Source organism: Xenopus laevis, chromosome 9_10L (assembly GCF_017654675.1).
Source record: "Xenopus laevis strain J_2021 chromosome 9_10L, Xenopus_laevis_v10.1, whole genome shotgun sequence".
Classification (NCBI taxonomy): Eukaryota; Metazoa; Chordata; class Amphibia; order Anura; family Pipidae; genus Xenopus; species Xenopus laevis.
Window position 1 is genome coordinate 56,811,858 of NC_054387.1, and position 18,462 is coordinate 56,830,319.

The 18,462-nt window shown below is 43.5% G+C and overlaps 1 protein-coding gene across 2 annotated transcripts in view; it reads right to left on the bottom strand.

The window, feature by feature from the left end:
* gli2.L (GLI family zinc finger 2 L homeolog) overlaps positions 1-18,462 on the bottom strand; it is a 113,385-nt gene that overhangs the window by 56,275 nt on the left and 38,648 nt on the right. The window contains exon 1 of one of the 2 annotated variants that reach the window (XM_018234136.2): positions 8,252-8,635. The exons of the other annotated variant lie outside the window; for it this stretch is intronic. The gene's annotated coding sequence lies outside the window, so the exon portion shown is untranslated. Of the gene's footprint in view, positions 1-8,251; positions 8,636-18,462 lie in introns of those variants that run through there. 2 annotated transcript variants of the gene reach the window in all.

Here is an 18,462-nt window from a genome sequence, read left to right on the forward strand (position 1 = left end):
TCCAGTGAAACTTTAAGTGGTTCCTGGGCATCTTCCCATGTTCCAGCAAAGCCACAAAGAGCAATTAGAGACTTAGACTGTAAGCTCTATGGGGCAGAGAGCTCATTCCTACTGTGCTTCAAACCACAACCTCTGAGCTGTATTTAATATAACAGGGAATGGGGTGTCGGCAAGCGCCAGGCAGGGTCAATAACTCAGTCGTTTGCCCTCTCTATAAAGTGACGTGACGCAGATTTCCCCATTCCTGAGAGGCACAAGGAACTCACTAGGGTACTGCCTTGTTCTAAGTCACCCATGCGGCATAATGCCTTGTATTACTGAGAGGGAATAGTTTCCTCACACACTCACAGACACACACATTCTCACACTCACAGACACAGAAAGAGACACTCACGCAAGGGCAACATGGCAACTTCCTATACCATAAACCATAAAAAAAGCTGTTGGGGGGGTACTAGTGTGATTTATCAACAGCTCAAGTGCCACAGGTTGGACAGTTCAGTTTATATAACTAATGAGCCCCTGTTTTGTCCAGGGCCCCACCACCATTAAAGCCTGCCCTGGGGCTGAGATTAATCAGCTGAAAGTTCCAGGAAGGTGACACAGAGCTGCTAGGAAAACCCGTCATTTACTGCAGAGAGTTCATTTGGCAGAGACAGTGGAATTTAAAGGCAATTTGTAGGATTCTGGTCAGAATTATCTCTGTGTATGTCATTTTTCTCCAGAGTACCACAATGGCAGCCCCCTTTATTTGGGGTACTTACTGCAAAAGTTAACATTTTAAAGGCATTTGCGCAGGGAAAAATAAAAGTAATACAAATAATAACAATTTCAATCTGCTCACTAGTGAATTACGCATTCTCCCCAAATTTGTTGATGGGGTCACTGACCCTAGAAGTCAGATTGCAATGATTAAAAACACACTGGTAAGGGAAATAAGCACAGTTTGGATGATTACTTCCATTTGCAGCACAGGAACTGTTCCATCAAAGGTGAAGGCTTCCTTTAAGGCCGGGGCAGGAATGCATTACATCACGGGCAGCACAAGGACCATTTAATGATGCTCTATAAAAGTGATTTCAGTGGTGAAATATCCAAATAAATGCAAAGCGGCTCCCGGGTGGCGATTGTGTGAGCTCAGGGGTTGGGAAATCTGGGGGGAGTGAATAGAACATTATTTCTTTGGTTCCCCCTCATCCTTTCTCTCGAACCGCTGGAAATCTGCATTCAGCACAATGGAAATGTCAGTAGTGCCTTGTTGTCATGCTAATCCCCCCGCTCACACTCTTGCACCGCAATTCCCAGCAGCCCCTGCACATAAAGGGATTTCACTCTCTGCCTGGCACAAAGGGGTTAATGGTGCCCAGTCTTAGGTGCAAGGCTTTCTTATCCTCCTGCCTCATTCCCACACTTGCCCTGTAACTTTTATATAATGGGAGGGAGGGGGGGGTCATCCATTAATACCCCCTTAATTCAATATTAATTATGCAGAAAGATTTCACCATCAGTTTTGGAAGGGATCTTTAAGGACAGTATGGTTATGGGATTATTAAGGGGAAGTAAAGATAAAAATAAAGATTTTCTTTCATTAACCTTGCTGTATCTGAGGAGTTTGCTTGGCCGGTTATTTAGCTGATTTGGCCACAGATCTGGATATTTTGCTCCCATTTAGCTTGCGTCAGAGCAGTGGGTGACGCCTTTGCTGTATATTTTGGATTTCTCATGGTATTTACTTTAGTTCTTGGCACAGAGCAGGCGCGGCCATGTGCCCAAAAGATATTTATCTAATGGCCCCTCCAGGCTGTGCTAAAAACATCCCCTTCCTCTATGAGTTTTTCATAGTGGGAGTTTATAAAGCTGGATGTTGTGTTGGTCACCAGAAACAAAATGATATATTTGTGACCAGACAGGGAAAAGACAGAGGCGGCACAATGTGCACTTGAACAGTTAATATGCATTTGTCAGAACAGCTTGCAATCAGTCATTGAAAAAAGGTAATTGATTTCTCCCTCAAATTACTCCCTGTTGAACCTTCCGCCCGTGTCAGACATTGGGACGATTCATGCAAATACTCTGAGTGTGTTGCTCCTGGCACGCTTTCAATTGCTCCATTCACACCAGTATGAAGGGGACCCCCGGGGGCCCAATAAGTCAAATAAAATAATGTAATAAATGAAACCTGTGACCCTATAATGACTGCTGCTGATTCGCAACATACGATTGCTATGGGATGGAAAGCACATGTTGGAATGGCCCCCAGGTGCCCGTATTTACTACTTTATTACACCCAGGAACATGATTAAGCCGTAACTGCAGAAAAGACTTTGCAGAACTGTGTTGTGTGACTCAATCCCAAACTGCTCATAAAATGTGTGGCCTACATATCCCACCTCTGCCGCTGGAGCCATGGGGGCAGTGATTAACAGTATCTGTAACTCTGGCATGTTGTTCCATCTGCCTGGCTTTTCTTTGTGTGGCACCCCCCCCCACACACACATATTATTAAACTTCTCTGCACTGGCTACACACATCACAGTCATTGTGTCAGATATGCAGCGCCCACAGGTTTGCCTGGCAAACATGATCTCGAGGCCCACAGAATCGAAACCATTTCCTCTTGGGAATGAAATCAAGTCTGTGAGTTGATTCGTTGGTGGCCATTCACGTAGAGATCCGCTCGTTCAGCAATTTTGCCAAACGAGCAAATCTCTCCCCAATGTACCCACATTGAGGTGGGCGATATCAGACTGATCCAATCTTGGGCCCTGGGACCCAATGATCGGATCATAATGCTGGCAATACGGCGGTCGGATTGCAGGACCGCATCTACCAGAGCCGGGCCAAGCCGCCCAGGCGCCCTAGGCAGCCTGTCTGGTTGCTGCGCTGTCTGGGTGCACACATGCGCGTAAGCTAGATGCTCGCGTGTGCGCAAATAGATGAGAACAAGTAGGTGGTCGGCAGAGAAGGGACAGGACTAGGGGTAGGAGTAAGTACTCCTTTGCGTCCTAGGCACATGCCTACTCTGCCTACCCTAGTTCCAGCCTGATCTACATCTGGCCGACTTTTGGGCCCCACACACGGGCCAATAAGCTGCAGACTCGGTCTGTCGGCAGCTTTTATCAGCCCGTGTATGGCCACCTTTAGGTTCAGGGTGCCTACTAGTGATGCACCGAATCCACTATTTTGGATTCGGCCGAACCCCCGAATCCTTTGTGAAAGATAAGGCCTAATACAAACCAAATCTAAATTTGCATATGCAAATTAGGAGTGGGAAGGGGAAAACATTTTTTACTTTTGTGACAAAAAGTCATGCAATTTCCCTACTGGCCACTAATTTGCATATGCAAATTTGGTTCGGCTGGGTAGAAGGATTCGGCCAAATCCTGCTGAAAAAGGACGAAAATCCCGAACCAAATCTTGGATTTGGTGCATCCCTAGTGCCTACCCAAGGGCTCAGGGATGAGGGGGCACCTGAAGGAAAATATCCCCAGTTTCACTTATCCTGAATAAAGGACTTGGGGGGAGGTTCCTAAATTTTATCATTTTAGTGATTCAAAAACAAATTTAATGGTGAAAGGTTTGGGCGGGGACTCACGTAAACTACACTGCAGCAACACTCCTTTCTAGAGAACAAGCCTGGGGAGCACAAGCCAAGAAGGAAGGGTTGGTGGATACTGAGGGTGCAGGGAGTTACTGCCCCAGTGTATAGGGAACGTTTTGGATAAAAAGAGGCAGAATTCCCTGGGAGAGACTTGGCGCCCAGGGCCATCCGTGCAGCCCCAGCTTGCAGATCAGGTTGCAACAGAGAGATTTTTAGAATTCCACAGCAAAATTACTTCCCCCCCCCCAGTGTAAAATAGCAACACATCGCAGATCCATTAGTCAGTAGGTTATTTGCCAATGGTTGCTCTGCAGCACATCGTACTCCCTGCACAAAGGCCCAGGGGATATACCCAAATTTATGTACTTCTGCCCTGTCACACACTTCTGCCCCAAGCACACTCATCACCAACGCTAGGTCAATGGGGGTATGAGGTGAGCATCACCATCATCCTCAAATATTTATACAGCGCCAGCAAGCTACGCAGCTATACAGCAAGCTATAATCATTCCTTACAGTAAAAAGATAGGACTAGAGGGTCCCACACCAGAGGGAACTGCTTCCATTTCAAAAGGAGGCCTGGTATCCATGCAGTGGCAGATGTGGGGGTAATAGATTGCAAGCTAAACATATAGATACTAGATCAGAGGTGATGAGAGGTAATGTTTTAGACTGGTGGCCATCTGACTCCAATTGGCCCAGAAGTGCTGAAATAACCAGAACAACATCATCATCACTTATTTTTAGGCCTGGAAATTATTTGGCCTGGAAATGGTTGAACCTATCCCAAGACTAGGGTTGCCACCCGGCCGGTATTTTACCTGCCTAGCCGGTAAAACACCTGCCAAGGCCGGTATTCCAAATTTACCGGCAATGTAGCTGCCGGTAAATTTGTAATACCCTTTAAAAGACCCATTGGCCAGCCCCCAATCCCCTGGAAACTTAACTTTTGTCCTCCTTCTGGCGATCTCTGTGACATGGCCCATTTTACCTCATAGCACCGCCCCCTTTTACATCATGGTCCGCCCCCTTTTATTCCCGCCCCCCACCAGCTGGTAAAATTTTTAGGAAAAGGTGGCAAACCTACCCAAGACAAACCTTCCAGATCTGTTTCAGCTCATTTCTACCCACATGTACACTAGAAGGCACTGTTCCAGGGACCCTATCAGAATTATCCTGCTAGATCCGCTCAAATTTCTTCTTTTTACATATACAGGTATGGGATCCGTTATCCGGAAACCTGTTATCCAAAAGATTCCAAATTATGCAAAAGCTGTCTCCCATAGACTCCATTATAATGAAATAATCCAAATTTTTAAAAATGATTTGCTTTTTCTCTGTAATAATAAAACAGTAGCTTGTACTTGATCCCAACTAAAATATAATTAATCCCTATTGGAGGCAAAACCAGCCTATTGGGTTTATTTATTGTTTAAATGATTTTCTAGTAGACTTAAAGGGGTTGTTCACCTTTGAGATAACTTTTAGTATGATGTAGAGAGTGATATTCTGAGACAATTTGTTTTAATTTTTTATTATTGAAAGTTTTTGGGTTATTTACCTTTTTATTCAGCAGCTCTTCAATTTGCATATTAGGCAATCTGGTAACTAGGGTACAAATTACCCTAGCAACCATGCATTGATTTGAATAAGAGACTGGAATATGAATAGGAGAGGCCTGAGTAGAAGGATCTGAAATAAAAAGTAACAATAACAATACATTTGTAGCCTTTGTTTTTAAGAAGGGAGTCAGCAACAGCAATTTGAAAGCTGCAAAGAGTCAGAAGAAAAAGGCAAATAACTATAAAACTATATAAAAAAAAAAAGAATGAAAAAAAATTTAAAAGTTGCTTAGAATTGGCTGTTCTATAACATAATAATAGTTACCTTAAAGGTGAACCACCCCTTAAGGTATGAAGATACAAATCACAGAAAGACCCATTATCCGGAAAACCTCAGGTACAGAGCATTCTGGCTTTAGGGTTCCATACCTGCATATGTATTTATATTTTGTGTGAGTGTGAAAAAATGAAATTTCCTAGGTCCTCATGCATTCGGGCGTTTCTCTATATCCTTCCATCAAATCAAAATGATTCAGCGCAGAGAAATCTGGATTCACTGCAAATTCTGGTGATTCATGGTGAGTGAGTCAGCCTATCATTTACTCTGTTGCACTGATCTGCACGGAATCAAACAGCACCAGGATCCAGTGGGTGCACCAAGTCCACCACTTATGCATTCTCCCAGTGTGGGTGGCATAGTTCTGGATATATATTGCTTCCCCCAACCAGAATGTAGGTTCTATTAGCCCACACCTCCAGTGGGGAAAACGATTTTGAAATGATAGTTGCCGTTTAAGATCAAACGCTAAACATGTGACCTAGTTCCACCCCACGCCAGGCTTTAGGAAAACCTAGATAAAACAAACAGAATTTCGACTGATTTCCTTTTTGCTTCATTGGGAGTGGTAGGGCCACATTTCATCTTTTGCACAATCTGCAGATTAGACAAGGCTTATATAAAACTATGGGAGAGTAAATGCACAACTACTGGTTACTTGGGCCACTCTTCCCCCTTCCCAGAGTCTACACTAAGTTAACAGGGGTGTATTTTAGGTGAAGCCATCTTTATATAAAGATAAAGAAAGGGCTGACAGATTTTTGGGGGACGGACTTGGTTTATTGCTATGACCTTACTTGGAGAAATGTGCAAATGGGCGTAAGAATGAAAAACATTGGGGTTTTAGGAGGGAGGGAGCAAAACACTTCAATCCGAGGTGCCTTTTGGGATAAAATGATTGTTTCTAGGACAATCTAGACAGTTTTAGACCCAGAAATTGCCAGATTGTGGAATTCAGAGATTGAGATTGATAGAGAAAAGTGATGGGAGTTGAACCCATGAATGACCAGCACAGTTGGGTTGCTTTGATCTCAGGGCCACTTCTAAATGCACATGACACTTTCTTATCAGAGAATCCAAACCCATCACCCCCTGAGCCTTTGAATTCAGCCGCATGCAAACGAGATGACTCTCCAGACTCATGAGAAACTTCCCAAATTATCTCTGAATTACAGAATCTCTGGACCTCAATTTGTTACCATTGAGCCTAGGGTTAACAAAGCAAATTTGGTGCAGAAAGGATTTCAGGGAAAGTTGCACTATAGAATTTTTAGCAGTGTATTTGTGTCTGTAAGTTTTGAAATGTTGTACCGTGTTAGCCATTGAAAAAATGCATAAAATGTAAAGTTTGGTGATACCTTACTGATACAACGTAACAATTGCAAGCTTTCAGGGCACACAGGCCCCTTCTTCATGCAAAATACAAAACTTGTAATGTCTGTAAGTTACATGCCCACTTAGATTGTAAGCTCCACTCCTCCACCCCCTCGTCTTGTTACACTTTATTTTGAATATAACCAGTATTTTTGTCTCTATTATATTGTCCCTGTCTGTTCTACTAATGAATAGATATTTTGTGCAGTATATATATAAAGGAAAAAGATTGTATAGTTCAGTGCTATCTTTGTTTCAAGTTCCCCTTTACGGTCCGTTTGGTCAGATTCTCCTTCTGGCCGTAACAATGTAAGAAGTACACGCTGCTATCGTTCCATAATCTCTAGGGCCCTGTGTAACTGAGTAACATGTTGGTAGAGGGGTATGTGTATATATATATATATATATATATATATATATATATATATATATATATATATATATATATATATATATATTTGCACAGGGCCCTAGATATTATGGAACTTTAGCAGGGAGTATTTCTTACATTGTTACAGCCAGAAAGAGAATCTGACCAAATGCTGGACCATAAAGGGGAACTTGAATCAAAGAAGGCAAAATAGCGCTGAACTATACAACACTCAATGACCCACAAGGCATTTGCTATTAAGCCCCCAGCAAAGAGTTAAAGGGTGTTCAGATAATAATCTGATAGGAAACTGCCCCCCCCCTGCATTCCTTCTCACCCTGTGTGACTTTCCTGCTATCAAAGCAATTTCCAGGCAGTCTGCAATCAGTCTGAGCATGTGGCCTGACACCCAGCCCTCTGCCTGTTACTGATGCAAAGTAGCAACTGCTGAACACCTGGGCACAGCTGGCACAGGCATCGCCAAGCCAACCCTGACCCCAGGAAATTGTACCCCTGCAATTGCGTCCTGTACAAGCTGGGGGGGGGGGAGTTCTACATGTTCCCTATTTTCACTTATAGTTTTGACACATAGACAGTGCCACTTTTTGGGCAACTCTTATCCTGTCCCCAGGGTGTGAGTTTGGGATACATAGTCAGATTTTGGTGACAGGGACAATGTGATAGGGAAAGTGTTTGGGAAGTGTGTGTGTGTGTGTGGGGGGGGGGGGTTTGCTCATTCTCTTATCCACACACCCACGTTTCCCAAATGCCAAACTCTTAGAAAGGTCTCCCTTCTCTTAGTTTTAGACTTACAGCCCATGGCAAGTGGCGTAACGAATGTATCCCAGCAAGGGACTGCGCCTCCAGCACAATAACATCCAGCGCTATTCCTATTAGCCTCCCTTCGGGTCGGGAAGTGAGAAGCAGTAACTCACACACACTGTTATCATTTACATTTCTTCTCCAATCTACGGCCCCAGAGCACCCGAGTGTCACTGAGCACTTACCTCTGGCTATGGGACAGGAAGCTCCAATCAAGCGGGATGGGGTCGGATACCCTGGAGGCAATTGATGGAGGCAGTTCAGCAAGAGTTTTCGGGGTGCTCCATAACGGGGTCCTCTCCTGTTTTACACTGACTTTATAGATCCATCTCTAAGGGGTCTGAATCACTTTCGGGGGCCCATGGTGAGAAGTGACAGTTGCACACTCCGGAGTTTAGGGTTCGCAGAGTCAGAGGTTCCTGGGAAGCACAGTCCGGAGTTTCCGGGGCGCAGAGGGTGTCGGGGAGCAGTTGGGAAAAAAGTTTTGGATTCCCTGTCCCCTTTCGTCTCCTCGCCGCTGAGTGGAGTCAGATGATCTGAGCCCATCGTTTCAGCCCCGGACTGATCTGTTTTCAATCTCCCCCCTCCTCCTCCTCTTCCCCCCTCCCCCCAATCCTCCCCCCTCTGTGACTTAAACCATTTGCTGCTCCAGATGGGAAGGGGAGAGGGGGCTTTCAGCAACTTCAATGCTTTACAGCAGGGGTTAAATTAACGGGGGCTTTGCAGAGGGGGGGGGCATATAACAAAATTCAGCCATGCGGAACCCAAGGGGTTAAGGGGGGGGGCTTGCATATTATAGCAAGTTGTTCAGCTCTGTGGAACAGAAGGGGTTAAGTTATTGGGGTCTCCTCGGGGGAACAGAAGTTTTAAACTAATGTGAACTAAAATGGTTGCTCAACCCTGTGGAACAGAAGGGGTTAATCCGCTGGGCTGGGCAGAAGGGATCTATCTTTACTATTTGGGTCTGTGGAATAGAAATGCTTTAACCACATGGGGGGGCTAAACAGCTGGGGGCATCAACTAATGGGGTTTTGGCAGATGATGGGGGCAGCTTTAGAACTTTGAGATGGGGAGGTGTACGTTGTTCTGTGGGTTACATTACAGCAGGCCAGGTCCCCAACCTTTTTTAAGCGTGAGCAACATTCAAATGTTAAAAGAGTTGGGGAGCAACACAAGCATGAAAAAATTCCCTGGGGATGCCAATTACAGGCCGTGATTGGCTATTAAGTTGGCCTATGTTGACTGGCAGCCTACAAGAAGCTCTGTTTGGCAGTGCACATGAGTTTTATGCAACTAAAACTTACCTCTAAACCAGCAATTCAACAATAATAAACTGCTTTGAGGCCACTGGGAGCAACATCCAAGGGGTTGGTGAGCAATGTGTTGCTTGTGAGCCACTGGTTGGGAATCACTGCTTTACAGCAACTTGGCAGATAAGGGGCCCCTTTAGAAACTGTCCAAAATTCATCTTTCGCATTGAGTGGTGCTGTCCAAGTGTAGTATTTGGATTCATAAACATGGCTCCCTCAGATGAAGGATGTTGGTCAGGTCACTGAAGATGAAGTGACTCTGCTGCTTGGGGGTAACACCATGAGAGTTTAGGGCTTAGAATGGGTTCATTCTGCAGATGGGGGAATGAGACGTGGATAGAGTTCCCAGTTTCTTACATTGCAGGACCTTCTCTTTCCAAACTTGTTCACATAGACTTGCATTCCGCCTGCACAACTTGATTCTCTGTGTTCTCCAGAGTGTCAGGGGCCTGGGTAATTGCTGCACTGCTCCAGGCAGTCTGACCTCTGGCAGGAAGGCGGGACTCTTGTGTGCAGGTAGCAGCGCCTCCTGCCTGTCAGAATATAAAACCCAAACCTTCCTGAGTTGTTGGTTGCAATGTAAAGGTGGCCATTAGGGCTGCCATCAGAAATCACGGGGCCCCGCACAACAAAATTTTCCGGGCCCCCCACCCCTCCCTCAGTATGAAGGCCACACAAGACACAGGCATTAAAACATGAAGTGCCCCCCTACAAGTTAAAAAAATAACTTTGGTGCCCAGACCCCTCCTACAAGTTTTGGTGGTCAGGTGGTGGTTAAAGAAAAAAAACATTGGGCCCCACACATTTAAAAAAAAACAATTAGAAAGGGCCCCCACACATTTTAAAAAAAACAAAGCCATGGCCCCCACACATTAAAAAACAAAACAATTAGCCAGGGCCCCCACACATTTAAAAAAAAACAATGAGCCAGGGCCCCCACACATTTAAAAAAAAACAAACAATTAGCCATGGCCCCCACACATTTTAAAAAAAAAAAACAATTAGCCAGGGCCCCCACACATCTTAAAAAAAAACTAGCAAAGGGCCCCCACACATTTAAAAAAACCAATTGGTCAGGGCCCCCACAAGTTAAAAGAAAAAAAAAACTGCAGGTACCTTAACCAGGGAGTTCAGATGCCGGTATCTTCAGTCTCTTGTGCTCTGATTCGCCAGTGAAATGTAAGTCCCGGTAAAGCTGCATGGTGATTGGATAAAGTAGAGGGGAGGTTCAAACTTCTCCCAACCAATCCGCATGTGGCTTTACCGGGACTTACATTTCACTGGCGAATCAGAACACAAGAAGAAGTCATCGGAGCTCGGTTGCAGGGGCCCGGCTGTGCAAGTAAGTGCAAGTAAGTGCAGCACGGCCGGGCCCTCTTTAACTCCCCAAAACATCCGGGCCCGGGACAACAGTCCCCCCTATCCCCCCTGATGGCGGCCCTGGTGGCCATACACGGAGAGATCCCTCCCCAAAAATGCGGAGGTGGGCAATATCGGGCTGATCTGATCGTTGGGCTCTATCCTAGCAATGGCTAACAGGCGGTTGGATCGCGGGACCGCATCAACGAACAGATGCGGCCGCCATCCGACTGGATTTTTTGGTCCCGTCCGATCAACATCTGCCCCACTTTCGGTCAGATATTGATCGGGGAAGCCCGTCGGAGGGCCCCATACACGGGCCAATAAGCTGCCGACTCTGTCTGTCGGCAGCTTTTATCGGCCTGTGTGTGGTCACCTTAAGTCTCAAGGTTTGCAACAGGTCTAGTAAAAAATAGGAATCAATCAGATGCTTGTATTCAAAGTGGATTACAGATTCTTGAGGGGAGCAGGATCCCACAAATAAAAAGTCTTTACAGCCTTTGCTTTTTTTTTTAACTTGTGTTTCTGTTTCCCGCACTGTGTGCTGGCAGTTGCAATCTTACAACAGAAGTACGTCAATTCCCAATGTAACTTATAGTTGTTAAATAATAATATTTGATCTTTGCAGTTTTTTCTTCTCCAAAATGTAATATATAGAGATGCCTGCCTGTTGATACCCCCAAGCAACCCTGGGCACAAGTGTCTTGTTTTAAGAACTGGTTTAATGCTGGCATGATTTAAAGTGATACTGCTACTGCTACTACATGACTATTGCTACACAAATATGGCAGCCCCCTTATAAAGAACACGGGGGATCAACTAGGTAATATAAGACTATATAGGACAAATACTTTTATGGCAAAATTATAAATAGCAAGACAATGTTATGAGAGATGGCAAAGAGCTGAATACAGACTGTGTGACATTAGGTGCTTGGCCTAAGATAAAGTCACTTGGGGTTCAAGATCCCCCTCCAGAATGTAATTAAGGATTTACAGTCAGGTATGATCAAGTTGAGCCTGCATGGAAGGTGCTTGAATCAGAACAGGAGTTAAGGATTTTTAGGGCCTGTGGGGAGATCCACTGGAAGAAGAGATTTAAGATTTAAGGGCCCTGGCAGATGAGATTTGTCACCCCTGGGAAATCTGTGTTACTGCAGGTGACAGATCTCATGATAATGCCTTTCCTTTTACTTGTATTTGAATCACTGGCACTTTACATGCAGCAATCAAACTTCATCTCTGGAACATGGATAACTGGGAAGGTCACTGCATTTAAAGGTTATATACGCAACTGGGAGATTTATTAGTAAATAAACCCGTGTGTGCCATTGCCCTAAAGAAAAGAGAAGAAGTAGGTTGGTCAGAAAGCTCAAGTGAGAAAACATAATGCAAGAGATGAGGTAGGTGAGGCAAAAGATAACTAAGTAGTGGCTTGATTAAGGCATCCATACATGTGACAACCTTGTAATTCTTGTGCCCAATCAGCCCATGTGCACATTTATATAATTCCTTGTATAACTCAACCTGCAGCCTTATGTGTTTATATGATCACAGAACCCCTCAGTGCCTTATAATATTGTTATAATTTACAGTAGGGGGTACATTATCCCTTATAATACATGAGTGACACTTAAGAGTTCCCTGTATAACTCAGCCTGCAGCCTTGTGCCTTTATATGGGCAAATAACCCCACAGTGACTTTTAATATCTTTATAATTTACAGTAGGGGGTACATTATCTCATACTGGACATTTTTGCCCATTTAATTGTTAAACTTATTTCCGAGCATGGTGCCTCCTGTTGCCCAGGCTAGTTATCAAGTGCCCAGGAAATTCAGACTGGCACAATCTCAGCTGAAACACAAATCAATATTTTATGGATTAGGAGGGAAATTGCTGGTTAATAAATTATATTTGCACAAGGGCTGGCAGATTAGACAAGCTCAGAAATCTAATGAATGTCGGCATTCAGTGGCTAATATTGGGCTGAATATATGAGTATTTCATGGAAAGTGCCAGGCATGAGCAGCGTGAGGAATATATCACAACTCCTGAAGTTTAAATGAAGTCACAACTCACAACGAATAGAGAATTTAGTTTGGTTTAAATCCGGTGACTCTCGCAGTGAGAAGAACAATAAATAACAATTTATGGAGGAAATTCGAATGGCAGTGAATCATTCTGGGATGGAATATGGGCAGTTTTGGATTTTGCAGATTGTAATGTTCAGCAGAACTGACGTGCTGAAAACCGGGGCATGGAGTTAAAGGAAAATATACAAAAAGGTGACAAGAGCAAGGAGAGGCCATGCAAAGCCAAGTTTACTTTTAAAGGAGACATACTGTGTGAAAAATAAGAATGTGCTAGTGCATTATACTCTTTTTAATATAGAAGAAAATGCTTAAAAAAGTAGTGTTTTAGGTTGATTTAATGAACATTTCTGAAAAAATCGTACTAGCCCCATCCATCTATTCCACTTCCTGCTGCCTCCTTTCCCAGGCTGTGCAGGGGAACAGGCTGCACTCAGCACCCTGTAGGATAGGAACCAATCAGTATCTAGGCTGACCTGATAGGAAACTGGAGCCTGTCTTTGCTTGTGTGACTGCAGGGCTATAATTGGCTATCCCCTCCTACTGTGCTTCTGGTAGGGACCATTAGGAAACACCCACACCTTATTTGAAACACGACAGGGACCGTAGCTTAACCCTGTGATTGCCAAAACTCTTCACTTAATTTTTCAGGATTCATTTAGGTCTCGCATGGTGTAGAGAGACTGGTGAATTGCTAAAGTGGTGCCTTTATTCAAAAAGGGATCCCAATCTCAGCCTCAAAACTACAGGCCAGTAAGTCTGACTTCAGTAGTAGGAAAGCTTTGAGAAGAGTTATTAAGGGATAAGATACTGGACTTCATTGCAAATCATAATACTATGAGTTTGTGCCAACATGGTTTTATGCATAATAGATCTTGCCAGACTAATTGAATTTCTTTTTATGAAAAGGTGAGCAGGGACCTCAATTCTGGGATGGCAGTGGATGTGATTTACTTAGACTTTGCTATATCATTTGATACAGTGCCACACAAAAAGTTACTGATTAAATTACAGAATGTTTGCCTGGAACATAGTAATTGTACCTGGATAGAGAACTGGCTAAAATATAGATTATAAAGAGTGGTGGTAAATGGAAGATTTTCTAATTGGACCAGTGTTGTTAGTGGAGTACCGCAGGGCTCTGTACTAGGTCCCTTGCTTTTCAACTTGTTTATTAATGACCTGGAGGTGGGAATTAAAAGTACTGTTTCTATTTTTGCTGATAAAAACAAAATTGGCTGGAACTATAAGTTCCATGCAGGATGCTGCCACTTTGCAGAGTGATTTGACTAAATTGAAAAACTGGGCAGCAAACTGGAAAATGAGGTTCAATATAGGTCCCTGGTAAGGCCTCATCTGGAGTATGCAGTGCAGTTTTGGACTCCAGTCCTTAAGAGGGATATAAATGAGCTGGAGAGACGTGCAGAGACTAAGTGCAACTAAACTGGTTAGAGGGATGGAAAACTTAAATTATGAGGGTAGACTGTCAAGGTCAGGGTTGTTTTCTCTGGAAAAAAGACACTTGTGAGGGGACATGATTTACACTTTACAAGTACATTAGAGGACATTATAGACAAATAGCAGGGGACCTTGTTATCCATAAAGAGGATCACCGCACCAGAGGCCACCCCTTCAGACTAGAATAAAAGAACTTTCATTTGATCAGTGTGTGTGTGTGTATGGATGCTGGGTTTCATTTGGAGGGGTTGAAATTGATGGACTTATTTTCAACCCAATTTAACTATGTAAGATCTATAGGGAGCTCCAATGAAGGGGTTATTTTTGAAGATAATATTTTTTAGCCTAAAGTAAAATGAGAACCATATATTATTCACTATGGCCTACAATATTGGGGGTTTTCACTTATTCTCTATATCACATTTAAATAAAAATAGTTAAATATTACAATTTGTTTTTCTATTCAAAAGAATTATCTGGTTGCTAGCATCAGTGACCACTGCAACTTAAGAGAAGATTTATTGTGAAGCGAAATGCTATTGTGTTAATTTATACCATGTATCTTTCTCCTCTGCAAATGTCTGACTGCTTTCCTACGGTGACTGGGACAATATGGATCTCTAGAAGAGCCCACCCCAAATACACATTGAAATGTTACCTAGTAGGCTCAGCTATTGCGGAAAAAACAACCAGGATTCTGAGTGACAAGTGTGTCATTGGTGGGGGGAGGGAAGGAGATTACACCAGGGCAGTCAGGTCATAGGATTCCCCACCAAAAGAGGGGGTATGAGTGATTCATTGGTGGAGAGAGAAGGAGTTTGCCCCATTAGCCCAATAGTCCCATTAGCCCAATGAGACATTTACCTACTGGTTCCACTCCATGCTAAGCAAACTCCACTGACAACCTTGGATATGATAGTTACCCTGTATGTATCGTTTTCTTCTACCCACTGCATCATGTTATCTTATTGCCTATCTCCCAGTACACCCTTATGTCTGTCCCATCTAGCCTGTCCCTTGCTTTATCTGCATAAAGTTCTCAGGCCTATTCCTCCTAGTACGGCCTGGCCTGTGCCATCTAGTCTGTCCCTTCCCCTATCTACCCAAAAAGCTCATGCTTATCCCCCCAGTACGGCCTTATGCCTGTTCCATATTGCATAAAACAATTTCTATTGTAGGGGAGGGCCGTCAGGGTAGCTACTATATGTGGTTACATGTGTGATGTGATTACACAGTCTGCCTTATAATTGTTGTTTTCAACAATATTATAATTGAAAACATCCCATAGGGACAATGCAAAAATATAAAATGAGCCTCTGAACCCTCATAGAGTTCTGCTGATTTGTACACAGGATTCTATCTATGCTGACATAGTTTTATGGTATGGTATGTCTTTGTACAGGCTATGAGCAAACTTAGGGGGCTATTCCTGCTGAATTGTGCTTAGTAGAGGGGTATATGCACATGGCATAGTTTGGTGCGGAGAATAAGAACCATGTGTGAGGCTGCAATAATAGTTGAGACAGTGACACCTTGTTAGAGTTTGGGGGTGGGGGACAGAGTGAGAGACATAACAACAACTATAAATTTAAGAAATAAAAAAGGAAAATAGAATTTGGTTAATTGGGCCTTTATAAGCTTGAGTAGGCTTTAATAACTGTGCCCACCCCCTTCTATTGTGTGTGTGTGTGGGGGGGGTGTGCACATGAAAGGGGGCTGCCCGGCTAATCGGGGCTCACACTATAAATGTATGTGATTAAAAAGGTATCTGAGAACAGGTGATGTTCCCAGTGGGCTGGGATTTATGCCTGGCTATTCCATGGCGACTCTGTTTCCCTACCCCCCTCCTGATTGGGAGTTTTTGGCTTTTCCCAGAGAAGCAAAGCACCCGCTCCTGTCATTATTCTTCAATTGTTTTGCTGTAAAAAAGGCGAATTGTGATACTTTGTAATCCGGCCTCACAATACCTGTCGGGCCCAGTGCGCCCTATTTCCGCTCGCTCAATCATCTTTCCTTCATACATTCCTCATTTCTGCTTCTGACAGCACATGCTTAATTATGCCTTGTCTAACGAGGGGCCACAGCTGCTAATTCTCACTACTGGAATGAAACCAGTATGAAACCGTCAGTTAGGTACCGGTGTCTGTCGTTCTGATCCAGTGGGGGTTAGGGAGACTGGGACAGGTAGACTCACTCCAATAGGGTACAGAGAGACAAAGCTCCAGTGGGAGACAGAGAGACTTGCCTCAATGGGGAAAGTGAGACCATATGAGGAACATGGAGACACCCTAATGTGAGACAGGGAGACACCCTAGTGAGGACAAGGAGAGTTGCTCCGGGGGGGATACAGGAAGATGTGCCTGAATAGGGGACATTGTAACTCTCCCCATAGTAGACAAAAAGGCTCACCGCAAAGGGAGATTGCAACAAAGGAAAACTCTAAAAACAAAGAAAAACTTGCCCCAATACTCTCACCCTGGATGCACTGTATATGGAACAAGCACTATTACATTATTTATTCTCATGCATCAATCTGTTCCAGCTATTTCTGGGGAATTGTTCATTCCATCAGCTCTTTTCTTTCACCCTTTTTGCCAACCTTGGTCACAGGGTGGTACTGGTGAGAGCTGGTACTGCAACTAATCATCTATCTTGCTTTCTCTCTATCGTCTCAAGGGTCACAGGGTACGGGGGTGCTGGCGCACTGCAGTCAGGGGGCCCCATGGCAGAGGGGTTTCCTAAGATGGAAAAGTGTGATTTGCGGGCCATGAAAGTGGCAGGGCTTCTACAATAGTGGGATGGATTTGTTGGATGATCGTCAAAGTAGTGGCCCATCAATCTATTGACTGTGCTGTATCTGTGCCCCATACAGTATCACACACACAGCTGTGGACCAGCCCCCACTATAATTTGTTCTGATGAAGGGAAGTGCAGTTGGGAGGGTTGGTGCTGCCCCACTAATCAAACACAGAGGAGGCCAGTGTCTCTGCTCTGGGCCAAGGGGATAATTAGTTTTATACAAGGGGCAAGAGATAAACTGCTGAGCAGCCTGTATTTGTAATTAGGATGTAATTAACATAAAGAAAAGTTCAGGAGAATAATAGAAAGCTTGTGCTGTGGATCTATGGGAGGGAGCTGCCATACACTCTAGATTTCAATGAGTCACTACCATGAGTGGCCAAATGATCACATGTAGTATAATGCTTGCTTGCCTTCACTGATAACTGTAAGGGTAATATTCCTTCATAATACACAAGAGCCATGAATATCTTGTAAATTATATAGTGAATAAAGTACCCCCTCTTGTAAAATATAAGGATACTGTAAGTTACCGAGGAGTTTCATGACCATATAAAAACACGAGGCCGAAGGCTGAGTGCTTTTATACAGGTCATGGAACTCCGAGGTAACTTCTAATATCCTCATATTTTACAACTGGGGGTACTTTATTTATTATAATACACAAATTTTAGTGAGTCATGTGACAGAAATGACATCACTACTCACCGTTTATAACTGATGACATCACTACTCACCGTTTATAAGGATATAATTTACAGGATATTCATGGCTTTTGTGTATAATATCCTTATAATACACAAAAGCCATGAATATCCTGTAAATTATATCCTTATAAACGTAGAGTTCTCATGTCATCAGTTATAAACGGTGAGTTCTGATGTAATTTCTGTCACATGACTAATTGAAACTTGTGTATTATAATAGATAAAGTACCCCCAGTTGCAAAATATGAGGATATTAGAAGTCACCTTGGAGTTCCATGACCTGTATAAAAGCACTCAGCCTTCGGCCTCGTGTTTTTATATGGTCATGAAACTCCTCAGTAACTTATAATATTCTTATATTTTACAAGAGGGGGTACTTTATTCACTATAAAATATACAAGAGCCATGAATATCCTGTAAATTATATCCTTATAAATGGTGCTTAGTGATGCCATCAGTTATAATCGGAGCATAGTGATGTTATTTCAGTCACATGCCTCACTGAAACTTGTGTATTATAATAAATAAAGTACCCCTGTTGCCTCATATTTTTATATGGTCATGGAACTCCTCGGTAACTTGTAATATCCTTATATTTTATAAGAAGGGCACTTTATTCACTATATAAATGAAGGCCCAAATTAGGCTGAACATTTGGCTTGGACCCACTAG